At 43.3% G+C, this 27,699-nt stretch overlaps 1 protein-coding gene across 3 annotated transcripts in view; it reads right to left on the reverse strand.

Moving 5' to 3' along the window:
- Olfm4 (olfactomedin 4) overlaps positions 1-27,699 on the reverse strand; it is a 121,832-nt gene that overhangs the window by 24,343 nt on the left and 69,790 nt on the right. The window contains exon 1 of one of the 3 annotated variants that reach the window (XM_052732632.1): positions 20,093-20,655. The exons of the other annotated variants lie outside the window; for them this stretch is intronic. The gene's annotated coding sequence lies outside the window, so the exon portion shown is untranslated. Of the gene's footprint in view, positions 1-20,092; positions 20,656-27,699 lie in introns of those variants that run through there. 3 annotated transcript variants of the gene reach the window in all.

Here is a 27,699-nt window from a genome sequence, read left to right on the forward strand (position 1 = left end):
AGAGGAGACCTAGAAAAGATGGGGACTCAATGCCAGAGGCTTTTTAGCATCAGCCAGCTAATATCAAGCCAAATGAAATCAGTGGTGAGGATCAAGGTCAGAGACAGATGACCCAAGTTTAGCTGTTCAAAGAGTAAGAAATGTATTTTTAAGCTCATATCTCTCTTATTGCTCCCTATACGCAATTTCATGTTAAAAGTTCAATGAGCAACAAATTTAGTTTTAACGTAAGTAGGCCCTGTGCATATTTGGGATATATTCATAATAAAATAAATGTTGTCAGTTTAATATTGAAATTGAACTAGATATCCTTTTTTTCTGGAGCTATTGAAGCAGGATGTAGACTGTGAAATTCATTATTCCCTGTTGGAAGTAATTCAGCCTTGGCCTTTTTGACAAAAACGTTCTAGTCTCTTCAATGCTTAGCCCAAGACAGAGGAAGCATAGGACATTTGTGAGAAAGAAAACCAGTGCATTGAATTCATTGTACTAAGAATGAATGCTATCAATATGGATGTAGAGAAGAGAGCATTCCTCTACCTCCCATCTCGAGTCCCCTCTTCCTCCTGACTCCCACCAAAACAAAGAGTAAAATCTGTTCTCATTGGCTGGTAGCCTCTGCCTGTGACTATAATGAGCCAGCCTTGCCCCTTTTTCAAAAAGCATGTTGGGCCCCTTGTCAGGAAAAAAAAAATATATCTCATTAACAATGGTTGCCTGTTGTCATGGCTACCTTTGAAGGCTTCTATGGTGAGTTCTCTAGAAGACTCCTTACCAGAGGGGTTGTAACCTACAGAACAGAGGCAGCAGTTCTCCCCAGCAGAAGGTGACTTAGCCAAGAGAACCAGCATCCCATTGTGCTTAGAAGCCGCTTCGTTCCTGGATGCCTCCATGCTTTCAAGCTTGCTTGGTAACCTCAGACACACAAAAGCATCAGTGATGCCTCCACAATGCAATTATTATAGCAATAGTTTGATCAGTTCCTCAGCAAACACCTTTGTTGTAAGAAGCAACAAGCCTCTTGATATTTGACAGCCTCAAAAATACGAGAAAGGGCTGCAAAGCGAGCATTGTTTTATTTATAAAAATATAGCCCAACCTGGACTTCCCTTATAGTAAGGGGTCACCGAAACTCACTTCAGTAACACAGCATTCCTCACTGACAGCTTGGAAGTTGGTGTTTATGCACTTCTTCGATAACTCACCAAAGCTGTACTTCCTGCACAGGTGCAACATATGAGAAAGAGATCTGAATTGATGTCACCTTAATTTAATCCTCCCGTTATAAAAAAAAAAAGTCAAACACATTTCACACGACTTCAGAAAAGAGCGCCTGTAGAGTATGTAATACACACAAAGAAAATGAGATAATGAGACAAGGTTTGGTTCACAGATTGACAATAGAAGCTGTGTTTAAATGACCTTTTCACATCAGTTGTTTACATCCCTTGAAATCATCAATTTTTTTAAGCAATATTAATAACCAAGTGTAAAAGTTCAAATCAATTGACAGCATGTACTCATTCTGAGCCTTTTGTTAATAAGTACACTAGAGCCCAGTCCATGGAGAATAGCATACCTTATCATGAGTTCTAAAGAAAGAAGAAACCACTGTAATCCCAGCTCTGGGGAGGTAGAGACAGATGAAGTTCCAGAGCTCACTTGCCATCCTGCCTTGCCTACTTGAAGAGCTTCAGGCAAATGAGAGACCCTGCCTCAAAATAAAAGATGTGGGCAACACCTGAGGAATGATACTGACCTCTAGTTTGCACATCTATGAACACATACAACACAAACACATACAATGCACACACACACAACACACACCACACACACACACACACACACACACACACACACACACACACACACACACACACACACCCGAGGGGGAAGAGAGAAGAGGAGGAGGAGGAGAAAAGAAACAAAGAAAAGCAGAAAAAAAAACAAAAAAGGGGGGAACACACAATTGCCGAAGAAAATATCTAGTCATTTTCAATGGCAGGCCCTTTCAGGGATTAAACAAGTTGAACACAACTCCAATTGCATGAACCCTGAGCAAGTACTAGACAGACCATGGAGACCCACACAGGTAGGTTAACTGGAATAACTGACTACATGCTGAATGTCTGGAGGAGGAAGATCATATTGTGACTGTAGCACCTAGACAAATGCCTACCACTTGGTGACCAATAAGTGTACACTGAGGAAAATACTAAACGAATGAGTCGATTTAATAAGAGTTGTGAAGGAAAATTCACAAATAACTACTGAAGAAAGCACAAATTGTTTAGATTAGTGTTGAAGAAAGGGAAATGAACTCTAAGCAAGAAAAATTACATTAGTAGAAGCAGGAACCTCTGAATTCTCTAGGTCAGGATTATGCCCATGCCCTTGGAGTCTTGTACAGTCAGCCCTCAGAACTCATCCTTTTGGACTAAACTCATTCTTGGGTGACTGTTCTTCAGTCTGACTCAGACCCCCTAAAAATCAACATTTCTAAGACCTTCCTATACCAGGAACTTCCTAGACTGAGCCGACCCATCATGATGCAGAAAATGTTAACACCAGATTATGGATTTCAACAAAATTCTTACATTTTCAGTTGTAGAAAAATCACAAAAAAAAAAATTGACAAAACACAGACTGAAACTAGTTTTTAAAAGCAATAATGGAAGCCAGAGCAAACTTCTGCTCAAACGGCAAAGGAGAACAGAGATGGGGAATGGTATAAATATTATTCTTTAAGGAAAAAGGGAATTTTCAGACTGATGAGCTACCATGGTGTTCAGGAGAATTTCCTCTGTCAAGAAAAAGCCCATATCACCTCCAAGGACTCACTAAGGAGACATCACATTTCTGCACCCCAAAATGGGCTCTGCCCAGAGACCTGGAACCAAGGATCTGAAATCTCTCTTGCCATCTTCAGACTGCACTGAGACACTCCATCTCTTCAGTTCTCCTATATTCATTTTGCATACATTTTGAATACTGTGAAATGTTTTTTTCTTTGAAGACCAAGTAAGTTGGTTTCTCCAACCAGAAATAAAAATGTTTTCTATTCTTACTTATTTGCTCCATTGCTAAAGTTCTGCTTGCCTCACATCCAAACCAGCTGAGTTCTTAGCAAGACCTGCTTTCTTCATACCTGATTGCACATGCCTAACCATATACACTTCTCACTGTGAGAACGATACAAATTCTTGCTGGACCCATGAGATGTCACCACCAAGAGGTGCAGAGTTTAGCCATTTTAGCCTCTCCAGATTTAGTCAAACATTCATTGCTATAACAAAATACTTGAGATAGTCATATTGAAAAGGAGAAAAGCCTGGTTTGATCAATGGTTTTAAAAGTGTCAGTCCACAGTCACTGAGCACCATTGTTTTGGGACTTGTTGGAAGGCCGCTCACCTTCCTTGCCACTAGAGAGCATTAGAGGAGATCATTGTCTCACAATACCCTTTGAGGATATACCTACAATAATGTAAAGTTCCCAATGGGCTTCATCTTTTAAGGTTTCTAGCGCCTTCCAATAACTCTAAGCTGAAGAATGAACATTGAACACATGGGCTTCTGGAGGACACACCACAGCTGAACTATAAGGCATGCCTTTAGCTTTTCTGTCTCCATCATTTCCCTAAGAAAATCTTCTCAAGACCTGTGTTATGGACCGAATATTTATGTTCCCCCAAATTCTCGTGTTCAAATTCTAACCCCAATTATAATGATAGTAGGAGGCAGGCATTGGAGAGGTAATTCAATCATAAGGTCAAAGCCTTCATGGTGGGAATAATATCATTCTTTAAAAAGAAAAAAAAAAGGCACCAGCGAGATCTTGAACCCTCTTTCCACCATGTAAGAATGCATCAAAACCTTGAAGGACACAGAAGAGGCCTCCACCCAAATCTGACCTGATATCAACCAAGTATGAGAGGCCTCTAGATGTGGGACCTTTGGTGATTTGGAAGCCTCCTGCCCATGAAGGTGATCTGGGTACGCTGAAATGAATCTAATTCGTTCTGTGAGGGTTAAGGAAGTTTCTGCAGGAGGAAAAATCTCCAAATGCAACTTGAAACATTTTCTAATCTCGGCCACCAGAATTAGGAGTAAACTTCTGTTGTTAATAAGCCACCAAATCTGTAGCACTTTGATTTATCTGGTAAAAACTAAGACAGTCTTCAAATACTAACCCCGAACAAGGTACCCAAATTCTGCATTTGATTTATTTAGAAGCAAGACAACGTGGTGAAAAGGGAAAAGACCCCTAATTGAGAAATAACATCTTAGTCCTGGGCTTCACAAAATGGTAACCACTCGCCATATATGGTGTTTGAACACCTGAAATATGCGTGTCTAAACTAAGATATAAAAAATATGTTTTGAATTTCAAATAGCATAAAAAAGGACTAAAATTATCTTAATAATAATTGTACATTGACCTCATATTGAAAGGATAAGTTTTGAAACCTTGAGTGAAATAAACTGTTTTATTGAAATCTGTTTCACCAGTCTTTACTTTTTATTCAGCTGCTAAGAGCTTTCTATCCCATCTGTGGCTCACGTTGCATTTCCATGGCAGTGCTACTCAAGAGCAAACTTCATGGCACGTTGTGATGGAGAGGATACTGGAAACAGGCGGAGAGCCAGAGCTGTACCAGTGTCTCCCTCACAGCAAGTCAGCGAACCAGCTGAGCTGCCGTCACAGGACTTGAATTTCTTCACAAGTGTTCAGCGTTATGGAAGTTATCTCTAAAGAGACTCAAGATGAAATCAGACGTTTCCCTTTGTCTCCAAAAGCTTATCATAAGAGAAAAATGGAAAACGTGGCAATGATATTTGACACCAAGTAAATGTATCAGGTAAGAATTCTTTCTCCAAAAGCAATCACATGCAATTTATTTGATTCCCACATCCTTGAAGATGAAGAGACTTCACACAAATGTCTATGCTTGGGGTCCCTTAGGGGAGGAAAGGAAGATCGCATGACCCAGACGTGATACTCCTCATGGTCACAGTGAGCTTAAGCTGTGGGACATCAGCCCTTCTAGCTGGCACACACCCAGATAGGCACAGTTCCTGGGATCCACACTTGATTTCTTCCTTTTGTGCAGGTGTCTGCCCTTGGGGATTCAATCATTACTTTAAGATTTCAAATTCGAACTAGAAATTTTTCTTTAAAAAAAAAAAAAAGAATGTAATAATTTGCATATTGCATTTCCCCTTCTCTCCTCAGGAGATAATGTGAGAAATGTACTTCCAGGTATAACAGGGTCTATAACAAAACTTCAGATCTGTAAATTCTGGGAAACCACACCACCAGGAAGCCAATCGTAAAGCTGTTATTTAAATGGAACAAAAGCTAATGAATCATTAAATGAAGCAATGTCCACACAGGTGCAGAAAATTTTTACAAGTAAATTTCACAAAACAATTGAATAGCTCTGCCCCCATCTGTGATTATGTTGGAGGATATTGGCTTATCCTTCCTGGTCCTCACTGAGCACTCTTCAGCTTACCCAGACAATACTTACAGGAATGACTTGACTCTTGTCTGGCACAAAGCAAAATTAAAAATGTAGCCCCCTATCCAAAAATTAATTTAGAAATTTAGGTCAGCGACCGCAGTGCCTTAAACCAAGTGTGAGAGTCCTCTAGATGTGGAGCCTTGTGTGACTTGGAGGCCTCCTGCCCATGAAGGTAATCTGAATGTACTGAGGTGAATCTAATTCATTCTGGAAGGATTAAGAAAGTTCTTCCTGGAGGAAAAAAAATCTCCAAATTAGACTTGAAATATTTTCTAACGCATATCATCAAAACCCAAACTGAGTAGCATCAGGTAGAAGGGTATACAGAACTGGCACCTCTGTGCCCATCAAGAAACAATTGACAACTCACTGTTGGGACCTCAAGGACCCAGAAATACTGTGATGTCAGGGCCAGAGGCTCATCTAATTTAATCACATTGCAAAATTTTTTGCATTTCAGCTGCTATATAATGATATTACACGCTTTCATATTTTCTTGGTCTATGCAAATCTTGCTACTGTACTTAGAATGGCTATGGCTTTGATGTCATCATGAAATTTTTATGAGATTATTTTTAAATAAGTACATTTGTACAACACTAACCTGAATTTTTTAAGCGTATTGCTTTGTTCCAACCCTCTGGTGATTAGACTAACCATTACCAAATACAAATAGTCTACACCCCACCTTGACCCCACACCTCTCCTCCTCTCCCTGGGACAAATGTTTCCACTTTACTGTGCCTCTCGTTGGTTATGTTTCATTTTGTATGCATATGTGTTTAGGATTATATTGAGTTCCCAGTCCCTTCGTTCATAGAGTGGAGAAAAGAATAATATGCAGATTTGATTTTTTAAAAAAACTGTTCATTTAATTACAAATATTTGATGAGTATTCTATATACCAGGGATTATTCTAGGTCCTGGGGGATATAGCAACAGAACTAATGAACTCTGCTTCCATAGATCTGGTGGGCATGTTAAGTAAGTAAAATAAACACCATAGGAAATGAAGAAATAGGGGAAGGAAGTAGAAGATGCAGCAGGTAGGGGCTGCCTGTCCAAGTAGACTGGTCAGGGAACATCTCCACCAGAAGGAGACACTGGTAGGGAGGAAACAAGGGAGAAAGACATGGGGCTGTGTGAAGAGAAAGTACTCCCAAAAAAGTAAGTGCGACACCTGGGAGAGGCGTGTCCCTGGACACAGCAAGGAGGCCAGTATGGCAGTCAAGAAATGAGGTGGAAGAGAGTGGTATGAGGTCAGCAGCCATCTTTAATGCCATTATGAGGATTTGGATTCCTGCTCTGGGTATGTGGAAGCTGTATGAGTACAGAAGCAAGTCTGATTGACATTTTGGCTGGATCTGCTCTGCTAAGATCAGAGAATCCTGAGCAGAAATCAAAGTGGGAAACTAGGGTGGGGACCCCTGAGCTACTCCTGGCAGGGAATGATCGGGTTTCAGATCAGGCGACAGGTGACCAGCTCTGGAGACAACACTGAGACATGGTCACATTCTGGATGGGACACTTGGTGAAAACTGTAGTCTGTGGGGGAGCTGAGGGGAGAGGATTCAGGGAGACTCTGAGGTACCTGCACTCAGCAAACAGAAGGATGAAATTGACAACTGAAACAGAGACCACAAAAGGAGCACATTTGGAGGTGTAAAGTTGAAGATGGCTTTTACACACCCAAGCACAGATAATATGTAAGTGTTGCATGTGATTTTGGAAGTGAGAGAGACCTATGCACATGATAAAGATTGGATAACTTTTAACATATTGGTGATGCTGAAAATAGCGAAACTCAGTGGAAGCAGTAATAAGTATCAATAAAAAAGAAAAGACACATGGGATCTTAAATCTGGAAAGATCTAAGAGTTAAAATCCAGACAGTGCAGAGCTCTCTGCCTAGGACACAGAAAGGAGCGCCCATGAGGTCAGAGGAAAACCAGGCAGCTGTGACGTCCTTGGAGCCAAATGAGGAAAGAATTTCAAGGAGGAGAGAGCAATCAACTGTGTCAAATGACTCAGCTGGGCCGAGGGAGAGGTGGAGACTAGGAATTGACACCTGAAGGTGTTGCATGTCGGTCATAGTGACCTTTACGAGCCCAGTGCCAACAGAGTCTGATGGACCTAGAAATATAATGAGGGGACTAATAGTGAAAGAAGTTGTGGACACCAAAGATAGGCAACTCTGAGAAGACTTTTTTTTAAAGAGCACCAGATACAAAAACCAAGTGAGATACTGTATAAAAGAATTTGAATTTATGAGCACTACATAAATACTGGGTATGATTTTTAAGAACTAAAACCTATCGTGTACTAAAAACATGGCTTGAAAATGTCAGCTGGGCTAAAGAATTATTGTATTCGATTAGAGCTTTATTACCCTCCAAATACCATGTCCTTACTACACCCATGCCTATTCGAAGCAACCACTAAATCCTCAAGAAGTCAGAATTGAGAATTCTAGGGACAGTTAGGCAGGGCCTGTTAAGTTCCTCCACCCCACTTAGTTATACAATCAGCCCACAAAGGGCTGGATGAGGAAAAAGTGAGACTTCTATACACAAAGGAAAGCTGCAATTAATCTCCCTGGGGGGGGGGATGAGGAGGGTTCTTTGTTCCTGCGGTTTGTAAAGATTCTTGGGGGAAATTCTGAAGCTAATCGGTACATCATGCTTGATTTCATGTTCAAACGCAAGGAGGAATTTCCAGCACCAAAGTGTCCTTCCGCACTGTTCGGAAGAGCAACCACCTGGGTGGCACCAGAGGAGGTCATTCGATGTTCAAAATGGAGTTTGCCCAGTTCTGTTCCAGATGTCGTGTTAAACTTTGGCGAAAATGTGAACACAGGTGTTCAGTATGCCTGCAAGAATGAGTCCTCAGGCTTAAAACGAGGCGCTCCATCCCAGGTTACTCCATCTTTGGGGGTCCGCAGACCCCTGGCAGCCAGACTGCCCGACTGGGAGAGCTGTGGGATTGCATCTGGAGCAGAGGACTTGAGCCAAGGCTGAAGTAGGAGCGCAGACATCACGGATCCATTCACTAATCTGTTCTTTCAGCAGATGTGACTGACAGTATGTTCCAGGCCAGCAGAGACCAAGACAACTGGAATATGAACCACAAATGCAAGCTGTCTTCAATTTACAAGTGGCCACATGAAACAGGTGATTAAAATTAATAATAATACGTCTTATTTAAAAGCATAGATCCTAAGATGTATTTCAACAAGTTGTCAAAACTAAAAGGTAAAGACAAGAATATTCAACTACTTTGTTTTTGGTGCCAAGTCTTTGAAATCCAGGGTAGATTTTGCAGTTCCTGTATATCTCAATTCAGAGGTGCCATAACAAGTGTTCAGTAGCCACCACTGGTTAGCAGTGGCTACAGCAGACAGTGCAGCTCTAGACATGAAGATCCCACAAAAGCAAAGTATACACCCTACCTACAGAGCAAGAAGCTTGTAGACTGTTAGGGATAAAGAGGACTCAATCGGTACTGGGCTCCACAACTCTGCACATTGATGGCTTGTGGTCATCTGTAATGGTCTCTGTCCATGGCCAAGAGGAGTCTCCCTGATGAGGAGTGAGGACTGCACTCATCTGTGGATACAAGTGTCCATATACAGACACCACAGAACTACACCTAAGGCTTCTTCATGGCAGAAGAGGGAAGCAGGGAGGGATAGGGAGTTTACAAGGAGATTATGTCTCCAGGAATGTCAGCAGCTACCCATAATGTCTCACCAACATGGCTGCCTAAAAGTGACCTAAAAACATGACCTGAACAGGAACAACAATAGACATGCTAATGGGGATGGGGGAAAGTTAACCAGGCCTCAACCCTGCACAAGGAACTACAGACAACTGAGGAATGCTGAAAGCAGGAGAAACAGGCTTCCCCAGGGAAGAGCACGCCAATTCATTATCCAATACCAAATGGTCAGTCCTGGAAACATAATACAAGTAACATTACACAGACTCAACATGCTCTATCTATATATCTATGAAAGGGGGAAAGGGAAAGGGAGAAATGATATGATTATATTAAATCTCAGAGAATAAAAATGGTATTTTAAAAAGAGGACTCAGATAAGGAAACAGACTATTAGGAGCCAGTTTAAATCAAATTAAAGGTAACATATTAGTGGAATGTCAGAAAGTAACACCCACCAAATCTGAGCAAGTAGGAGTCAGAAAGTAAGTTGAAGAAGTGAAGTCTTAGCCCCCTTAGTAAGTAACAATCCTAAGAACTGGGACACAGAAAGAGGGGCAGGAAAAGAGATGAGGACAAAGAGAGAGCATCTGCAGTGTCTGAGAATAAGAAAGAAAATGGCCTTCTCTAGGAGCTCCACACTGTTCATTAGTGATAGACCATAGAGTCTAAAAAGGAGTGAAAACCAAGTCTTCAAAGTGAAGAAGGACCAACCCATGAAGGCTTTGGGAAGCATGGTGAAGAGACGAGGCTGCCTCCTGATGGTGACGAGAGTTCCTAAGGAATTTTGAGTAGGGCTTCTTCACTGCCTTCACTGTTCTCTAAGCCCTTCTGCTTAAATGAGGAATAAAAAACTGTAGGAGAGCTGGGGTGGTGGTGCATGCCTTTAATCCCAGCACTCAGGAGGCAGAGGCAGGCAGATCTCTGTGAGTTCAAGGCCAGCCTGGTCTTCACAGTGAGTTCCAGGACAGGCTCCAAAGCTACACAGAGAAACTCTGTCTCAGGGGGAAAAAGAAAGAAAGAGGGAAAGAAAGAAAGAAAGAAAGAAAGAAAGAAAGAAAGAAAGAAAGGAAGGAAGGAAGGAAGGAAGGAAGGAAGGAAGGAAGGAAGGAAGGAAGGAAAGAAAGAAAGAAAGAAAGAAAGAAAGAAAGAAAGAAAGAAAGAAAGAAAGAAAGAAAGAAAGAAAGAAAGAAAGAAGGAAAGAAAGAAAAAAGAAAGAAAGAAAGAAAGAAAGAAAGAAAGAAAAAGAAAGAAAGAAAGGAAGAAAGAAACTGCAGGAGAATGAGGGGCTTTAGAATCCTCTACTGGCTGGCAGCAGAGCTAAGAACTCCAGTCATGACCCTGACCCCAAGAGGCCCTTCCATTGCCAACTTAGCAGAACATAGGCGTGTCAGAGCAGAAAGGGGGGGATGCCATTGTTCCACACATCAGATGCAGATCACAGAGTGAATCACAGGAGGAGATGAAGCAAGAGGATTAAGAACTAACCCCCTGCAGAAGAAAAAGAAGCTGTGTAATTGTCCGGAACAGAAATAAATGGCCAAGGATCAGCACAGCTCACCTGTCTAAGCCCAGGCGAGCGTGAGGAGAGAAGTCCCACCTCTGATAAGGAGAGAAAGTACAGAGGTGGTTGTGGCCAACAGCCTTGGGAGCTGTCAGCTATAACACAGGCCGTCTTGGAAAATAAGGACAAGATCATCCAGCTCAGAAATCCAGCAAGAGAAATAAGGAGTCTGGAATGCAGGCATGTTTTGATAGGAAAGTAACATTTAAGCTGGACACAACTAGAAGGCAGACCACAGTTGTCCTGTCCCCTAGCACACTAGAGACAAAGGACTCAGGGGCTCAGCTCAGCCAAATGTAAGATGGGTTGAGGAGGAACATCATTTCTCTAATGACATCCAAGAGTTCGAAACCCATGTCTCCTGGCTCTTTGCTCACTAGGGTGTAAAAAATGGTTGGAATCAAAGCTCCTTGTTTGTTACTCAGACTTGTTTGGCTTCCTTCTCTGTGTCAATGAGCTCTTTACTCTTACCCTTTTAAGTACAAATACCTCCAGGAAGGTTCTAATCTCAAAATACCATCCATTAACAGAGAGTAACTGAAATAAATCAGGAATTGGCTACTGGTCCCAAGAAAAGTTACTGGTCAGGAGCCAGTTTGTAAACTCTCACCCTCCACCCGTTCCCCACTCCCAGACCACCAGTGATAAAGGGATCCAAGGAAGCGGGACACACAAAAGTCAGCTTTGTCCCTCTTATCAAGTTTCCTGGAACTAGGCCTGAGGCCATAAAGCAAACATGTACCTAGTGCCTAATGTACAGCAGGCATGATGCCAACATCTGAAGAGTTGACTAGGGTCCCATTGCTGTGTCACAAAGCACTACAAGATGAGTAGCTTAGATCGGCTTACATTTATTATCTTTCTGCTCTGGAGGACAGATGTTCCACACCATTCTCTCTGAGTTAAAAAATCAAGATGTGGTTCCTGATGTGTTCCCTTCTGAAGTCTCCAAGGGGAGATCTATTGTCTTGCCTTTCCAACTTCTAGAGGCCAGCCACCTTCCTTAGCATGTGACTCTGTCTCCTGCCTGTATGGAGGGGGCTCCCTTAGATGGTATTACTCTGACACCAACTCTTCCCTTTTTCTTTCTACTTCCAGAGACCTTCATGATTACATTGAGCACAAGAATATAATTCAGGGTCATCTCATCCCAAAGTCAGGTGTTGAGCTACCTTCACTCCACCTTCAGCCTTCCTTTCCTTTTTGTGTAATATCACATGTTCTGAGGAAGAGAGACTACTACGTGGATCACAAGGGCAGTGGAGTTGTGGAACAAATGCCACTTTCTGCTGGGGTTATTGGAAAGACCTGCCAGGACAACGGGCTGTGTAATGTACGTCAGGTACTAGATAAAGGAGACATAGTCTTTGTGACCCATGCAAGAGCCCCACAGAGCCAGCTGAAGAAGCCATGGCCTCTGCTGAGATGAGGTGTCATAGATGTGTCACAGAGGGATCTGGGTGCCACACCTACTGATGGAACTTTGTATCTTGGTCTCTGAGTAGCAATGAAAGTGGACACCAAAATATATCAGGTAATGAAGCAAGAACAGCTGTAGGGTAGAGAATGATAAGGTGGTGAGAGAAGACAGCACTTTTAACAATAGAAAGGTAGACAGAGGGAGGGTAGGGTCTCTGGATGGGGGAGAGCACAGAGCACATGCCTCTGCTAGCAGAACAGAGAGGACCAGTGACAGGTGGGTTGGAAGAGCTGAGCAAAGAGACACACAATGACAGGAGGGAGCCAGCACAAAGCAAGAGGCATGTTTCAGCTGGCTCCCAGTGAGAAATGGTCCAGCTGGCAGAGGAAACACAGGCTGGCCTGGAATATTGTCAGGGCTAGAAGTCCAAGGGGAACTAGTGTCTGTGATTATGAGTAACAGTGAACAGGACAGGAGCATTGAAGATATCACCTAAGGGAGTATCACGCCTAGAGTCTGGGACTAAAGGCAGATAGGATCCCTGACATGAGAACACCTTGCCTTACCAGCAATATAGAGGCTTATCTACCACACCTACTGATTGGCTACTAGATTACCAAAGCCATAGCTCACTGAGAACAAAGCGGTCCCTGAGATGCTGTGACAGGCGGGTCGGGTTGCTGATTATCAAAACCTGGGAGTCTGCCAAGGAGGTAGAATTCAAGCAAAGCTATTTCTCTACAGGCTAAATTGGTAGTATTACTCTCCCTTATTGGAGGGGCTTCCAAAAGGACTGGCAGGGGACTAAAGCCAGCTGGCTTAGAATGGCCACAGCTCTTCTGCAAACCCTGAGGCCACAGGACCAAGTAGGGCCCCTTCCCAGTTTCCCCACAGAGCCTCGGTTGCAGATCTGCAACATCTCTTGGGCAACTGGGTATGGCCACAGTGTCTGGAGCAATGCCCCATGTGTAACAGACCAACATCTCCTATTGTTTGTAAGAATAGACGGAAGGAAAGGACAGAACTACTCAGGACACTGCCCAGCATGATCTTTCTCCGCACAAAATTATACTATGGTGAAAGAAACACATCGTGCTCATCTAGGAAAGAAAGAAAGAAAGGAAGGAAGGAAGGAAGGAAGGAAGGAAGGAAGGAAGGAAGGAAGGAAGAAAGAAAGAAAGAAAGAAAGAAAGAAAGAAAGAAAGAAAGAAAGAAAGAAAGAAAGGAGAGAGGGAGGGAGGGAGGAAGAAGAGAGAGAGAGAGAGAGAGAGAGAGAGAGAGAGAGAGAGAGAAGAGTGAATTGAAAAATGTTTAAAGGGCAAAGCCAGTATCTGGTGCTACAAGCCAGAATAGAGGGGGCAATGTGGTTTCATGGTCTGGACTTGTTACATGAGAAAGATGGTAATGAATTTGCTGATGAGTGTGAATTCTTCTGCATGTATATTCTACTAGTATTCAAAGGGTTCCCTTTTTAAAATGTAGAGGCTAGGAGATAGCTCAGTTGGTAAGTCACAGTAGTAATACTTTTAATCCCAACACCGGGGAGGCAGAGATAGGCTTATCCCTGGATCTTGCTACCCAGCCAGTCTAGCTGAATCAATGAGCAACAGACCAGTGAAAGACCTTGTCTCAAAACAAAAGAAAAGGTGTATGGCATCTGCAGGTAACCCCTTAGGTTGTCCTCTAGCCTACACACATACAAACACAGAGAGAGAGAGAGAGAGAGAGAGAGAGAGCTGCTACTGTAGAAAAGGGCATATCTGCTTAAATGCGGGAGGCTGGGAGGCTAGAGCTGGGATGAATGAGAAGAGATACAAGGGGAGAGAATGACCTTGGCTGACCTTGGAAATCCTACAAGAACTACACTTAGCTTTTCTCCAAAAGAAGGAATCAACCAATGGAGGAAATCATCCATCAACCAAGCTCCCAGGGCATACTCAAAGCAGGAGGCACACCTCATAGCTCACTGCCAGTCATCTGAAAAAGACCCTAAAGTTAGAAGGATGCTTGGTCTCTTCAAAGGTCAAGTTTATATGTCATCATAGCTAGATATGACGCCCATTTGCTTGGTCAAAGATGTTGCTGTGAGGTTCTTCCTGCATATGATTAAGATTTCCAGTCAGCTGACATAACAGACTCCTCTTCATCATGTAGGTGTGTCTTATTGACACAACTGAAGTCATTAAACCTCGACCCCTCACCCCAAAAAAGAACTCTGCCTCTAGATTGTGTGATGTTTGGACCCAAGAAAATAACACCAAATTACAGGAGTTGCCAGCTCCCGCTATCCGGACTATGTCAGCCCCACAATCACAGTAGCCAGTCTCTTTAGATATGATAGATAGATGATAGGTAGGTAGGTAGATAGATGATAGATAGATAGATAAATAGATAGATAGATAGATAGATAGATAGATAGATAGATAGATAGATAGATAGATAGACAGACAGACAGTGTGTGTGTGTGTGTGTGTGTGTGTGTGTGTGTGTGTGTGTGTTACCCAGGCATGGTGGTATACACTTGTTATTCCAGGTAGAAGTAAAAAGATTAGGAATTTAAGGCCAGCTTCAGCTACATAACATGTTTGAGGACAGCCTGGACTATATGAAAACACATTTCAGGGGAAAAAAAGAAATATATATATATATATAATTTATATTATAGTGCACATATTTACACACACACACACACACACACACACACACACACACACACACACACACACACACTATGGTTGCTCTTTTGCTGGAGAAGCCTGAGTGATGCTGTGTCCAGGGGCTGTTTCAGGAGTCCAGAGCATCTTTCCCAGACCTCGTCTGAGAGCAGATAAAGCAGAACAGTACTTCAGTTTGGGGGCTGAGGCCTAGACTCAGGAGTTCTCTTCTAAGATAAAAGAAATCCCCCATCAGTGCAGGACTCAAAGGGCTGTCTTTGTCTTTACTCTCAGCTCAGATAAGTCACCACACGCTAACACCTGTCCAAAAAGGGCAAGTACTGGAAGAAAGAAATATCGATGGAAACCTGCGAGGGGGTCCTTACATGACTTCTTCAGGGTCCCTAGAAACTCAAAGTCAACAGCTGCCTGCCTGAATGTGTATTCCAATCACCTAAGTCACTCTGACCCACTTTGATGCCGCACAAGGAGTGGACAAAACAAACAAGAACGTTTGCTGGCGCTTTAATCTTCTCCAAACACTGAAATATTGAGATGGTTTATCTTCTCTTGCACGCAGAGGAGATTAAAAAGCCATGATAAATGGCGTGCACTCCAGGAGGGAATGTCATAGATAGGGCAATACATGATTTCCTGCTTCTCCTACCATTTGGGATAATTGTCCGGGTAACATGAAAACAGGAGGGATATTAATTTAAGATTAAAGCACAATTATAAGTTCTGTCATACTGTTAATTTCTTTTAAATGTTCCTCTGAATAATTCTACCTTTGCAAGATGGAATAAGTACACAATTAAAAACTACATTAAATAAATGAATAGCTAATTAATAAATAAAAAGAACTCTGAAAATACAATGGGCCATGTAAATTCTACACAATAATTTAAACAGTTTAGCTCTTTATCCCTCAGATCCCTGAAAGAATAGTGTGTGGGTGCTGGTGGATAGCCTTTCCCTTTGGATGTGAACCTGGTAGGATTGTGGTTTCCACTCAAATGTTGCCCAGAGGAACTTTAGGAACTGACACTCAGGCAACCAGACATAACGGACCAACTGAACACCATCCACTTCTCCAACCTTACCAACATTGCCTTCCCCACAATGCCTATAATCCTGGCTTCCCTTTGTCCTCTAGCCAGAAGTTCCACCAGAGTGATTCTACCATTGAATAGGATTTCCATTCAAAGGTGCAAAGGGTCTTGTAAGGAAAATATTCCTGCAAAGGGCAAAAGTTGATCGTCCATTCACCCTTTAGTCTGAATCTCTTCCATTCAACTGCTTTCTTCCCAACACTCCATTGAGACAAGCATCTTTGGCAGAGTGGACTGATGGAGAGGAATGATCACTTTGCAGCAAAGGTAATAGTAGGCAAAGAATAGTAGAGGGTCTGGATGTGGCCCAGTGCCTAAGGCTTCACAAGGTACTCATCAACTGATGAATAGATAAAGAAGTGTGGTACATAGACACAATGAAGACTACTCAGCCATAAAAGGAATGAAACAGTGGCCTCTGTGATAACACAGATGGAACTCATTGTGCTAACTTAAGTAAAACCTCACACAGAAAGACCAGCACTGCATCATCACACTACCCCTTGGAATGCATCTAGAATGTCAACCTTATAGAGCTAGACAGCAGAATGGTGGTTTCCTGAGGCTGGGGAGAGAGAGCTGAGGATGGATCAGTGGGTACTATGGTCCATTGGAGGGGCAAGTATGTTACTATTATACAAAGGGGTTGTCAATCTGTACTAATTGTGCACTGTATATCTCAAATATAAGAAGATTTTAAACATTTTAACCATAAAGAAATGATAAATGTCAGAGGAGATAGGTGTATTTAACGTGATTTAAATATTATACAAAGTATATATGCATTGAAACATCCCCTAGTACTTCATAAATGTATACATACTTTCATGTATCAGTGAAAAAATAAATTTTAAAACTTGAACTAAGTAACCTAAAAAAAAAAAGATTCTATATAAGGCCCCATGACATACCCACAAAGGTGCTACACTTTAAGGATGGGCCAAGCACATGAAGAAGAGAAGGCAGAGTGAAATCTGAAGACTACAACCTAACTTGTTGTTAAAATGGTTGTGTAGAATCTCCGTGGACCATTGTATTTTCGAGCAAATGAACTGAAGACTGGTGTCCCTCTACCAAAGGGAAGTCAGTATGATTAAATGCAATATATATACAGCCGTGGAAGCTGAGACTCCTGAAAAGTTGTTAAGAACTCAAGACCACACAGTACTGTGGTAAATGGAAGAGAAGAAATTAAAGCAATCGCCACCTGCACCCAGACAAGCCCACACTTCCTCCCAGCAATCCCACGGTCAGCTCTGGTTGTCCCCCACCTTTTAAAGTCAGCAAACCTAGGTCTGCATGCTTAAGGGAGATGCAGCAAGACTCAGTAGTTCCAGGTGTGGAGCCATTGGGCATGCTCGGTGCCTGCAAAATCAGGCCCCCTGGGCTGAGTGCTGGTGTGGCAGGTAAGGCTGAAATATGGGAGGCGAGCCTGTGGGAACCAGGAAAAAAAAACACTAAAGCTGCCCACAAACGTAAGAGCCCAGCTGAAATCCTCACCTCCAGACTCTCGGGGGACATTCTGACCTTGCTGTGAGCCCAGCCTTGAAGACTTGTTTTCGTGGCAAAGCAGCTTTCTCCAACAGCTATTGATAAGAGTCGCAATTAGCAGTGCTGAGGCTGGAGCATATCTCCGAACAGAAAATCCTGCTGTGATTAAAATTATAACTGATAATGAAATAACTCACTTCAGCAGGTGCCAGGTCAAGAACTGGGATGCAAAACTCAGGGAAGGGTCTGAGACTCACACCCAAGGAAGGTTCTCATGAGGCCGGTGGCGGCAGACATCACAGAGCTCAGTTCTTCGGGGAACACCTGCCTTCCACCAGCCTAGGAAAACTCCAGGGTAATCCATCTTCCCCCACACTGCCACTCCCATTTCACCCTGAGATGAGAGCCACTAGCCTGCTTGCAGATAGCCCAAGCTTTCTCAGTTGGTCCTTAAGAGCCCCGCGGGATCCTAAGAAATAACACGCCACCTGCCGTACCTCCCCCGATCCTGTGGGTTCTAGCCCTTTGTCAGCCTCCCTGATGCTTGGACAATCTGGGGACTCAACACCTCAAGTCTCCCACACCTGCTGGAGGTAACGGAGGGTCCCTAACATAACCTCTTTGTTCCTCTGAGATGTGGTACAAGTCAACCACGTGGCAATATCAAAGCTAAGGAGTACATAATCACAGTCAGGGGGGAAGAGGGTTTATTGCTGTCTTAAAGTGCTTAGGCCAAAAAAGAATCAATAGGTTTTCCATTGTAGATAATATATTTACATCTTAATGAAAACCATTAATCCTATAAAACTCATTGTCTAACCCTTCTCCCCCACACCCACCCCTATAGTTCTCACAACTAGGATTTCAGTTTCTGGAGTCCAAGAGAAAACATTTGAAGAAGCCTCCCCAGACACCACATCCTAGGAGCCTTCTGATACAGGGCACCATTAAAAAGGAGACTTGTCTGTTTTGTTTTTGTCTTTGTTTTTTTTTAATTTTTCGAGACAGGGTTTCTCTGTGTAACAGTCCTTGCTGTCCTAGAACTCACTTGGTAGTCCAGGCTGGCCTTGAACTCACAGAGATCCACCTGCCTCTGCCTCCCGAGTGCTGGGATTAAAGGCGTGCGCCACCACCACTCTCCACAAAGATACCCCCACAACAGACTGCTGGCAATGGTCGAGAGATAGTCCGAACTGACCTACTCTGGTGATGGGATGGCCAAACACCCTAATTGTCGTACTAGAAACCCCATCCAACTACTGAGGGATCTGCATGCAGAGATCCATGGCTAGGCCCCGGGTGGATCTCTGGGAGTCCAATTAGCGAGAATGAGGAGGGTTTATATGAGCAAGAATTGTTGAGACCAAGGTTGGATAAAGCACAGGGACAAATAGCCAAACAAATGGAAACACATGAACTATGAACCAATGGCTGAGGGGTCCCCAACTGGATCAGGCCCTCCGAATGGGTGAGACAGTTGATTGGCTTGATCTGTTTGGGAGGCATCCAGGCAGTGGAACCAGGTCCTGTGCTCATTGCATGAGTCGGCTGTTTGAAACCTGGGGCCTATGCAGGATTGCTTGGCTCGGCCCGGGAGGAGGGGACTGGACCTACCTGGACTGAGTCTACCAGGTTGATCTCAGTCCGTGGGGGAGGCTTTGCCCTGGAGGAGGTGGGAATGTGGGGTGGGCTAGGGGGAAGGTGAGGGGGGCGGGAGGGGGGAGAACAAGGGAATCCATGGCTGATATGTAGAACTGAATTGTATTGCAAAATAAAAACTAAAAAAAAAAAAAGAGACTTGTCCTCCAATATTAACTCCATGGCCTATAGACCTCCCTATTCTACTTGGTCTATTATTGACAGTTACATCCAGGAATCTGAAACTTACAGGCAAATTTCAACCCACAGAGGTTTCATGTGGCCCAATGTTGTTTTGTAGAATCCAAATTTTATAAAAATGTGTGCTTCAGTTTGCCACTGGCCTCACCATTCTGTTACCTTACATCTTTTCCCAGTCAGCAAGGTTGTGTATTGCCTGTCTTCTCTTACTCTAGGCACATTTGGTTTGGTTTATTCAGGGCTGACACACAATTTAAAAGCTGTTTGAGATCCTTAAAGGCAGTGAAGGGTAAATGGAACTATTGTTACCCTGTTTTATAGCTGAGCAATCTAAAGCTTGGGGCAGAGCTCCATGACTCACCAGATTCATCATTTTTTGTGGTCACTTGGTTTTTGGTGTCAACCTGTTCGGTAGAGTTTTCAGTCCAGGGGGGGTGTCAATCTCCAGTGACTTCTGCCACAGTAGTGATGGCTACCAGGGTCCTGGTTCCTCTGGAGGCCTCTTAGCTGGTCTCCAGGCATATCAGAATCCTAGAAGTGCAACTTTCAGGATCCCTTGGCTCTTTGCACACTATCTTAAATGGATGTGCTATATGCTGGATAAATGTCCATGACTTCTATCCACCTAGTCAGCAATTATTTCCCAGAACCTTCCTCTTCCCACCATGGGTACAATCACATGCAGTGCCTGGGAGGGTACCTGGGACTTTAATGTTAACCAGCTAAAAGAATCATTGTCTATGGTTGGCAGTTACCTCCTGTACTCACTCTGTAAATGAGGGGAGAGTCGAGGTCTAGTTGTCCATTAGAATGTGTCTCTCACATGGAAGAAGACTCAAGCCCTTTTGAAAGCATCTGTCACTAACAGTGACGTGAGATCATCGCCCAGGAGCGCGGGGGAAAAGACGCAATGTCTCAGCTAGGTTCATCAAAGCAGACAGTGAAGGCACAAGAGTTTCCTGAAGATGAGGCAAGAGGAACACATCTAGAAGGCAAAAATGAACACAATACAAGCTCCAGCAACCACAGCAGGCCTGCTGTATCAGCTCCGGTCTCCTCAGCAGAATTCCTGTTCCTCTTATTCCAGAACATCACAATCCAGCAGCCTTCCCCAACCACCAAAGTTGACTCTAAAGCAAGCCAGGAAATGAAGTTCCGCTAGAGTCTTAAAGATGCGTGGGGCAAAAACAAAGCCCTCCTGTGCTTTCTTCTGTGAGTTTTGCATTTTAGGAAGATGAGATATTTTAAGTGAACAGAATGAAACTCTGCCCACAGGATTTCTAGCATCAATCCGGCAGTAAGTGGGAGGAAGAAGCTTTTGTTGCTATTTCGAGAACACCTGGAGAGATATGAAAAAAAAAAAAAAAAAAAAAAGGAAGCCAAATACAGAGACCTGGGCTTCTCAGAACAATTAAATTACCCCACATATTGGGCTTTTGATAACTTTTCATTTAGAGAAAATATTGCTTCCCTTTTTAGTACAAGATAATTAAAACCATGGTTTGAATATCTCTAAGACAAGATAATTTAGGTTCTAAATACTACAAATTCTTCGATTCCAAAAGCCTGCATGAGATGAAAGTGTCTGCTGCCAAGGCTGACAACTTGAGTTCAGTCCCCAGGCACAACCTAGAACCAACTCCTGCAAGTTGTCCTCTGGCCTTCACATGCACACCCACACATACACAGAATAAAAAACAAAAATAAAAAAAATATACACAAATATAATTTTAAATTTTCTTTTAAAGATTTGCTTTCAAAGGTTGGGTCCCACCTATCCTTGGCATAGGTAAACACCTCCCCAAGTCTGGCCAAAATGTCCTGGTAAATATTCAAGATACAACCCTAAAAACTAACTTGAGGGTTTCGCACTCCCTGGCTAGCCAGGCCCACCACCTCAAAGCCCGGCATTACAGGAGTCTAATCCTCACCTCTCTAGCAAAGGCGCTGACGTCTACCTATGGGCTCAGGCCAATGGCCCAGTGGCGTACTGAACTCCTCCCTCCCCTCCTCAGTTTCCACATTCTTCCCATTAATAAATTCCACTGGCTCTATCTTGGGAACACATCTGGAACCTGACCTCCCCAGCCGGCCTGCAACAGCCGTCGTGAACTCTGGTCTGGACCTCAGGAAAAAGTTCCTAGCTATTTGCCCTTGCTTTCCCGGCTCTTCTTCCCAAGTTGCCTCTGTAGGGATTTTAAAGTATAAATTGAGAGAGGGACCACTGAGACAGCTCAGCAGGTGATGACCTTTGCCTGACAACTTGGGTCCAATTCCCAGAACATGATGGAAGGGGAGAGAAGGGGAGAATGTCTCCCAAAAGTTGTTCTCTGACTTCCAACATGCACATTGTGGCGAATATGTGCCTACACAGAGAATAATTAACAAATAAATAAAGTAAGTAAGTAAGTTAGGAGTATTTACTAAGCAAGTTTTCTGTGCTTAGTATCTGTTCCTCTCATCCAAACTCTTGTCCAAGTCTTGCAGGGTTTGCTGTGAGGAGGGAAGAGGAACAGAGACTGTGGGGTTCCATCATCTACCCCTTACTTCATCCTCTTTTGACAGCCTCAGATTCATTTCTTCCATCGACCTCACCCAAAACTGCCTTCTCTATTCATGTATTTAGCAAACACCTACTGGGTGACTAGTAACAGGCATTCTAGACCTCGTCCAGGTCCTAGGAATATAGTAGTAAACAAACAGATTTTTAAAAAATAGACAGAATCTGCCCATGTAGAGTTCATATTCTGGTGAGGGTGAGTAGGGGGAATTACTCACTTGTCTTTCCAGCTTGTCTTTCCTCTTTCCTTGGGGATGAGGACTTTCACCATCTTGATCAGTTTCCCCCTCCTCAGAACTATGGCTAATTGTTGATGCCCAATCAATACTTATTAATGAATTAATGGGTGAGAGACTCTGAAGTCAAGTAGTTCTGTCCTCTGCCCAGAATAAATATCAAATTGCACTCTGCCCTGAAAAAATGGCTAACCACCCATGGAGGAAGCCATTACAATGTTCTCATCTGTCTTCACCACACACTGGGAAACCTGGGATCCAAATGTTTCACCCACTTCTGAGCTAGAAAGACTAGGTAAGAAAGAAAGTTACTCTTTCAAGCACTGGGTACACCTCTGTCCTGGTGCTGGGTGGAAATTCCTGTTTCAAGTATCAGGTTGCCTGGTCCCAGCCATGATATCCCCATCTGTTCTCACCAGTCCCCTAGGACAAGAATCCTAGAGGAGGCCCTGTTTGCTTGGTCCAAGGTGGCATCTCCTCTCCCTTCTCAATGTCCTCACAAAGTGAGTCAATTAAACTGACAGCTGTTTCCATCATCAAGCCCTGTCACCTTTTCCAAAGCTTTTAATAGAGGCATTCCACCCAGTTCCTAGCAGATGGGGGGGGGGGGGCCGCTCATATTTACAAGGTAGATAAAGAAGCTAACTTGGGAAATGGTGCTTATCATCTCCTTCAGTCAGTGCCTCAGCCACCTCATAGGCAACATCTAATTCATCTCCCCAAGTCCCTAAGACGGGGAAGCATGTTTCCTTTTTATTATTATCCTCTTACAGCAGCAGAGGAAACATGGAGAATCAGCGTTTTCCTCTGCAGGGTGGATCTGGACAAACTGCACAGCTGCTGCCTCCCCACAAAACCCTGAGCATCGGATCTGGCTGCATCACCCTGGGAATCTGCAAGAGGAAGAGACAGAAAACAGAAATCTAAAGACTGCCCCCCACTCCCATCTGTGACAGAACGAAGTATCAGAGAAATCCTGTGCTGTGCTGCTCTCAGGGCGCTGCCTGCTTGCTCTGTCCTTGCAAAGTACCAGCATGCTTTCTTTGAGATGTAACAAGCTTTCACACTGAAAGATTCTTTTTTATCTCCCTGGGAAGTTGGCTACCTGGAGACTGTGTTTTGAAATACATATATTGACAACCAATTACATAGCTCTGTCTCTGTGGTGACTTGGCCTTTGTCAGGCGGATTTCCAGTCCCGACTGTGATCTGCTCAGAGCTGCTTCATCTTCCCTGGGCTGTCTCTCTCCTTCTCAGGGTTTCTCAGCAGCTTACTGTCCCAGGGAGAAATGATGCACACTGAGCCTAGAAGGAGGTAGAAAGGGAGAATCACGGAGATGAGGAGGGTGGGTGCCCCCAAAAGTCAATTACATCCAAAATCCCGCGTCTGGAAATAGCCATTCCACTGTTTGCCTATTCTCTGCCTACATCAAGTTGCTTCTCAAATGTCCCTTGAAAGATATGCCAAGGCTACCTTGAGTCTGTCCATCTAGTGTCCTATATTCTGGACATGAAAAATCAAATAACTCATTCCAGTGGGGACAGGGGCATCTGAGACTTAGTGTCTAACGAGCAATAATTCAAACTGGGCTCTCTGATATATTAGTTTGAGGACTTCAGGAATAGTCAACTCCAAAACCATAGGTAAAACTGTACAGACATGGAAATGTGTGTATTATTAAAGGGTTCTGAGTTTTCATCTGATTTGCATATTGTTCTATTCATTTACAATATTAAGAAGTGCATAGCCAACTGAATGACTGCTAGGAAAGATTTTTTTTTCCAACAATTGGATAAGAAAATTGAAGGAGAAGTGAAGGGCAAGCAAGCCCTCCTCTTATCCTTAATTCTAACAGCTGGCATGCATGGGAACTTCCTAAGTGCCAGCAGTTCTTCAGAGCACTCTCTGTTTATAAACTTTCCAATCCCTCCTAACAGCATGTGAAAACCTACTATGACTCAGCCCATTCTACAATTGATAAAGTCAAGACATCATCAAGCAAAAATCAGGCCTGGATCTGACACCAGGGAGGCTGACTGTGGAGTCTCTACTCTTGACCACAGCATCATGTCTGTAACCATCCGAACTTCAACTTCACAAATGAAAGCTTCTCCCTGTGGCTCCTCTTCCTCAGACAACCCTGAACCCCACATCCCCAATGCACCACAGAGACCATGCTTTTGGCAAACCTTTCCCAGAAACCAGATACGAGATGGTCTATTTCAAGCAAATGCTTTGTAAGCTCCATAGTACAGTACAAATGTGGATTAGGATGACAGCTGAGGTATACGGTGCCTGAGAAGGTAATTTTTTTAAGTCATCCCAAGTGCTACAGGACATTTCTAGTTGAACCAATACACTTTTTGCTCTATTTGCTGGTGACCATGCTTTACACTTAGGAGGCTTCGCTCACAAAGTACATTTAAATGCATGAAATACGACACCCTTGCTTCCAAGCACCAGGAACATAAAATTCCCCAACTAGCACATCTGGCCTCCTAACATCACAGATGTGTGCACCATGCATTCAAAGTATTCAGTGCTCTGTATACTGTCAGTATCGATGGTGACATCATGAGAGGTTGCATTTCTCCTAATATTATTAGACCTCATTTCAAATTCAAAGTGTCCAAAATGATCATGTCAGAAATTTCAGTCATAATTATTCCAGTGAAAAACCCTCTTCATCTCATTGAAGGTCTTTTTTTTTTTTTACAAGATCTCAAAACTCCCTAGATGTAGAAAATATATCTTCAAGCCAATTTGATAAGTCTTCTTTTCCAGAGTTAAAGAGCAAATAAAACCTGTGATGAAAACTGAGCTAAAAAAGATTAGACTATGAGAACAAAACTGAATTGCTCCTGCTTTTTTTTTTTCATAGTGTTAAAATTCCTCGGGATGGCTTTCAGCTGACTTCTTGCCCATTTGCTCATTTATTCATTCAACAAACATCTTCTGAGCACTTCCCGTGTAGCAGGCAGTGTCCTAGTCTTCCCAGCTGCATCTATAAGCAAAACAGGCGGATTCCAATCCCTGTAGCGTTTATACCTACGAGACAGTAGACAAGGAAAAATCACAGTAACAAGTGAAGAATAGATAGCAAGTTAGAAGGTAATAAGAGCTCTGCAGAAAGCAGAGTGGGGTAAGAAGGTCAAGACACCTGGGAGGCTGAGGAACTCCCACTTTACATGAGATAGAGAGGACTCCACTGAGAAGGTGGGTATGAGGAAAAGCATGAAGTGGGCAAAGGGATGGGATACCTAGATATCTGGAAGAAGAGAGATGCAGGCAGGGAGCTTGAAGACATAAAACCTGCCTTGGAGGATCAGGGAAGCAGTGTGAATGCGCCATGGATATGGTGACAGAGTATGAGATCAGAGGGTGGAGAGTCAGGGAGGGGCTTGGCCATGAAGGGCTGGTAGGCTTTTCTGTAGGTTTCTGCTTTCTTCTGTGGAAGATGGGAAGCCACTGTCATGTTGGAATCAAGAAAGTGGTAGTGGTTAATGGGACTATTAACATGAATGGATTGAGAGGTGCCTGGACATTTCCAGAGAGGATTATCTGAAGGGTGAAGAGCCACGCAGAGTGTAGTGGGCAGCACCATCCAGAAGCTGAAGGCCTGGATGAACTAAAAGGGAGAAAGCCAGCTAATACAGGCCTTCATCATCTTCTGCTTCCTGGCGGCCCTGAAGTGAGCTCCTATGCTCTGCCACACCCTCTCCGCTGTGATGGAGTGACACCTCTGAGACTGTGAGCCGAAACAGAACTTCATTCCTTTAAGTTGCTTGGCTCGGGTGTTTTGTCACGGTGATGAAAATCTAACACAAGGAGATGGATTCTGTTAAGAGGATCCCCACTTTTGGCTGCTATGTGAAGATCAAATGGTATCTGGGAAGCAGTTCAAGGCAGAATCAAAAACAAGGACAGGAAGATCAATTAAGATGTTAGTGAGTCACTTGGGCAAAAAAAAAAAAAAAAGGGTCAGTTGAACCTGGGAGGAAACTATGGAGAAAGTGGGATGTGTCCAGATTCTGGATATCCATTTTGAAAGTAGAGCCTATGAGATGTCTTGATGGATTAGATCTAGGGCACAAAATGAAAGAGTCTGGAATGACTGGGCTTTGGAACCTGCACAGTTTATTACCAAAGACAACCAATTCCTCAGTTCTTTGTATGAAGAATAAAAGAAAGGAGTGGAAAGAAGAAATGTCCTTGGCTTGTTAAGGCAGCAGGGGCAGGAGTGACTATCCTTTTCTGCCTGCAGCCTCACCCCAAAGGATGCACTGGAGGTATTTATTCTCTGCCCTTTGACATCACCTACTTCCTGTAGACCAGGACATCCAAGACTCAAAGGGTGCCAGGCCTACCCAGTTTCAGTATTTCTTTTCTTTTCCTTTATGGTGGCATTTGTCTTCCTCTCTGCTCTTCAGTCTTGCAGCCACACTCAGAGCCCAGATCTTGTGGGACTGGTGAATAAATGTGTTGTTCAGGAGATCAGAGATGCGGATTGTATTCCCCTTTGACTTCCAATTCTATAGGCAGAATGGGTTAAACACAAATTTCATGGATTAAGGAAATACCATGTATTTTTTCCACATATATCTATAAAGTGGTTTAGCAAGTGACATATTAGTTACAATCTAACCCAAGCCCAGAAGTTCATATTTGTTCTTTTTATAAAAGGCACCTCATTAAATCACTGTCTAGTCCGTAACTGGCTTTATTGGGACATAAATTCATTTCACTAAACCAATAAATGTTAATTCTTCACCCTGGAGACTCGAGTCGGTCTGGTTTTATCCTGCTCCAGCTCCTGAGGCTGCCATCAATTACTCATGTTTGGGTTTATATGTCATTATGGAATCACTTTAGCTAGAACTAACGGGAAGTGAAAGGACAATAAAGCTAAGCCTCGTTCCAAAGAGAATATACCGAAGAGGGCATTCACCTGAACCCCATTATTCTTTTCTATAAATTAAAAAACCCTGGCATTCTGCAGCAGCAATCCATTATATTTAGATTCTCTGCAAAAGCGAGGGCAGGCGAGTGGCGGATACTAATGAAGGCAGCTGGAGGGTCTGGGGAGGAGACAAGTTCGGACTCACAAGATTTGGGTTGGAAACCTACTTTGCAATAACTAAGTGTGACTTTCAGCCAATTGCTTAATGTCACGGAAACTCAGACTCGCCATCAAATCGCATATGAAAAGAGCAGTTTCAAAGACTGGGGAGAAGCTCCTGAGACAGCTGGGGCAGGGGGAGAAGATGGGTGCCTTCTTTCCCTGTTACTAACCCAGCTGCTAAGGCAATTGCTTATACCAACACCCTTCCATTGTGGTCCTAAACACATGATTTAACCTCTTTGGGCTTCAATTTTCCCATTAGAAAAGTAGGCCTGATCATATCTGTCTTCCATTTACCCTCGCAAGGTATGCTGATAGGAATCATCTCTGTAGAGTTCTTAACATCTGGCCAGAAACCAGGTCAGTTTCAGAGAACCACAAGACCACTGAAGCGGGGTTCCATTTTTTAAAAAACAAAGGCATTATCTCTTCAACCAAATGTTCTTTCCTATGATG

The sequence above is a fragment of the Peromyscus californicus genome, unplaced genomic scaffold (assembly GCF_007827085.1).
Source record: "Peromyscus californicus insignis strain IS unplaced genomic scaffold, ASM782708v3 Scaffold_12__1_contigs__length_115047231, whole genome shotgun sequence".
NCBI lineage: Eukaryota > Metazoa > Chordata > Mammalia > Rodentia > Cricetidae > Peromyscus > Peromyscus californicus.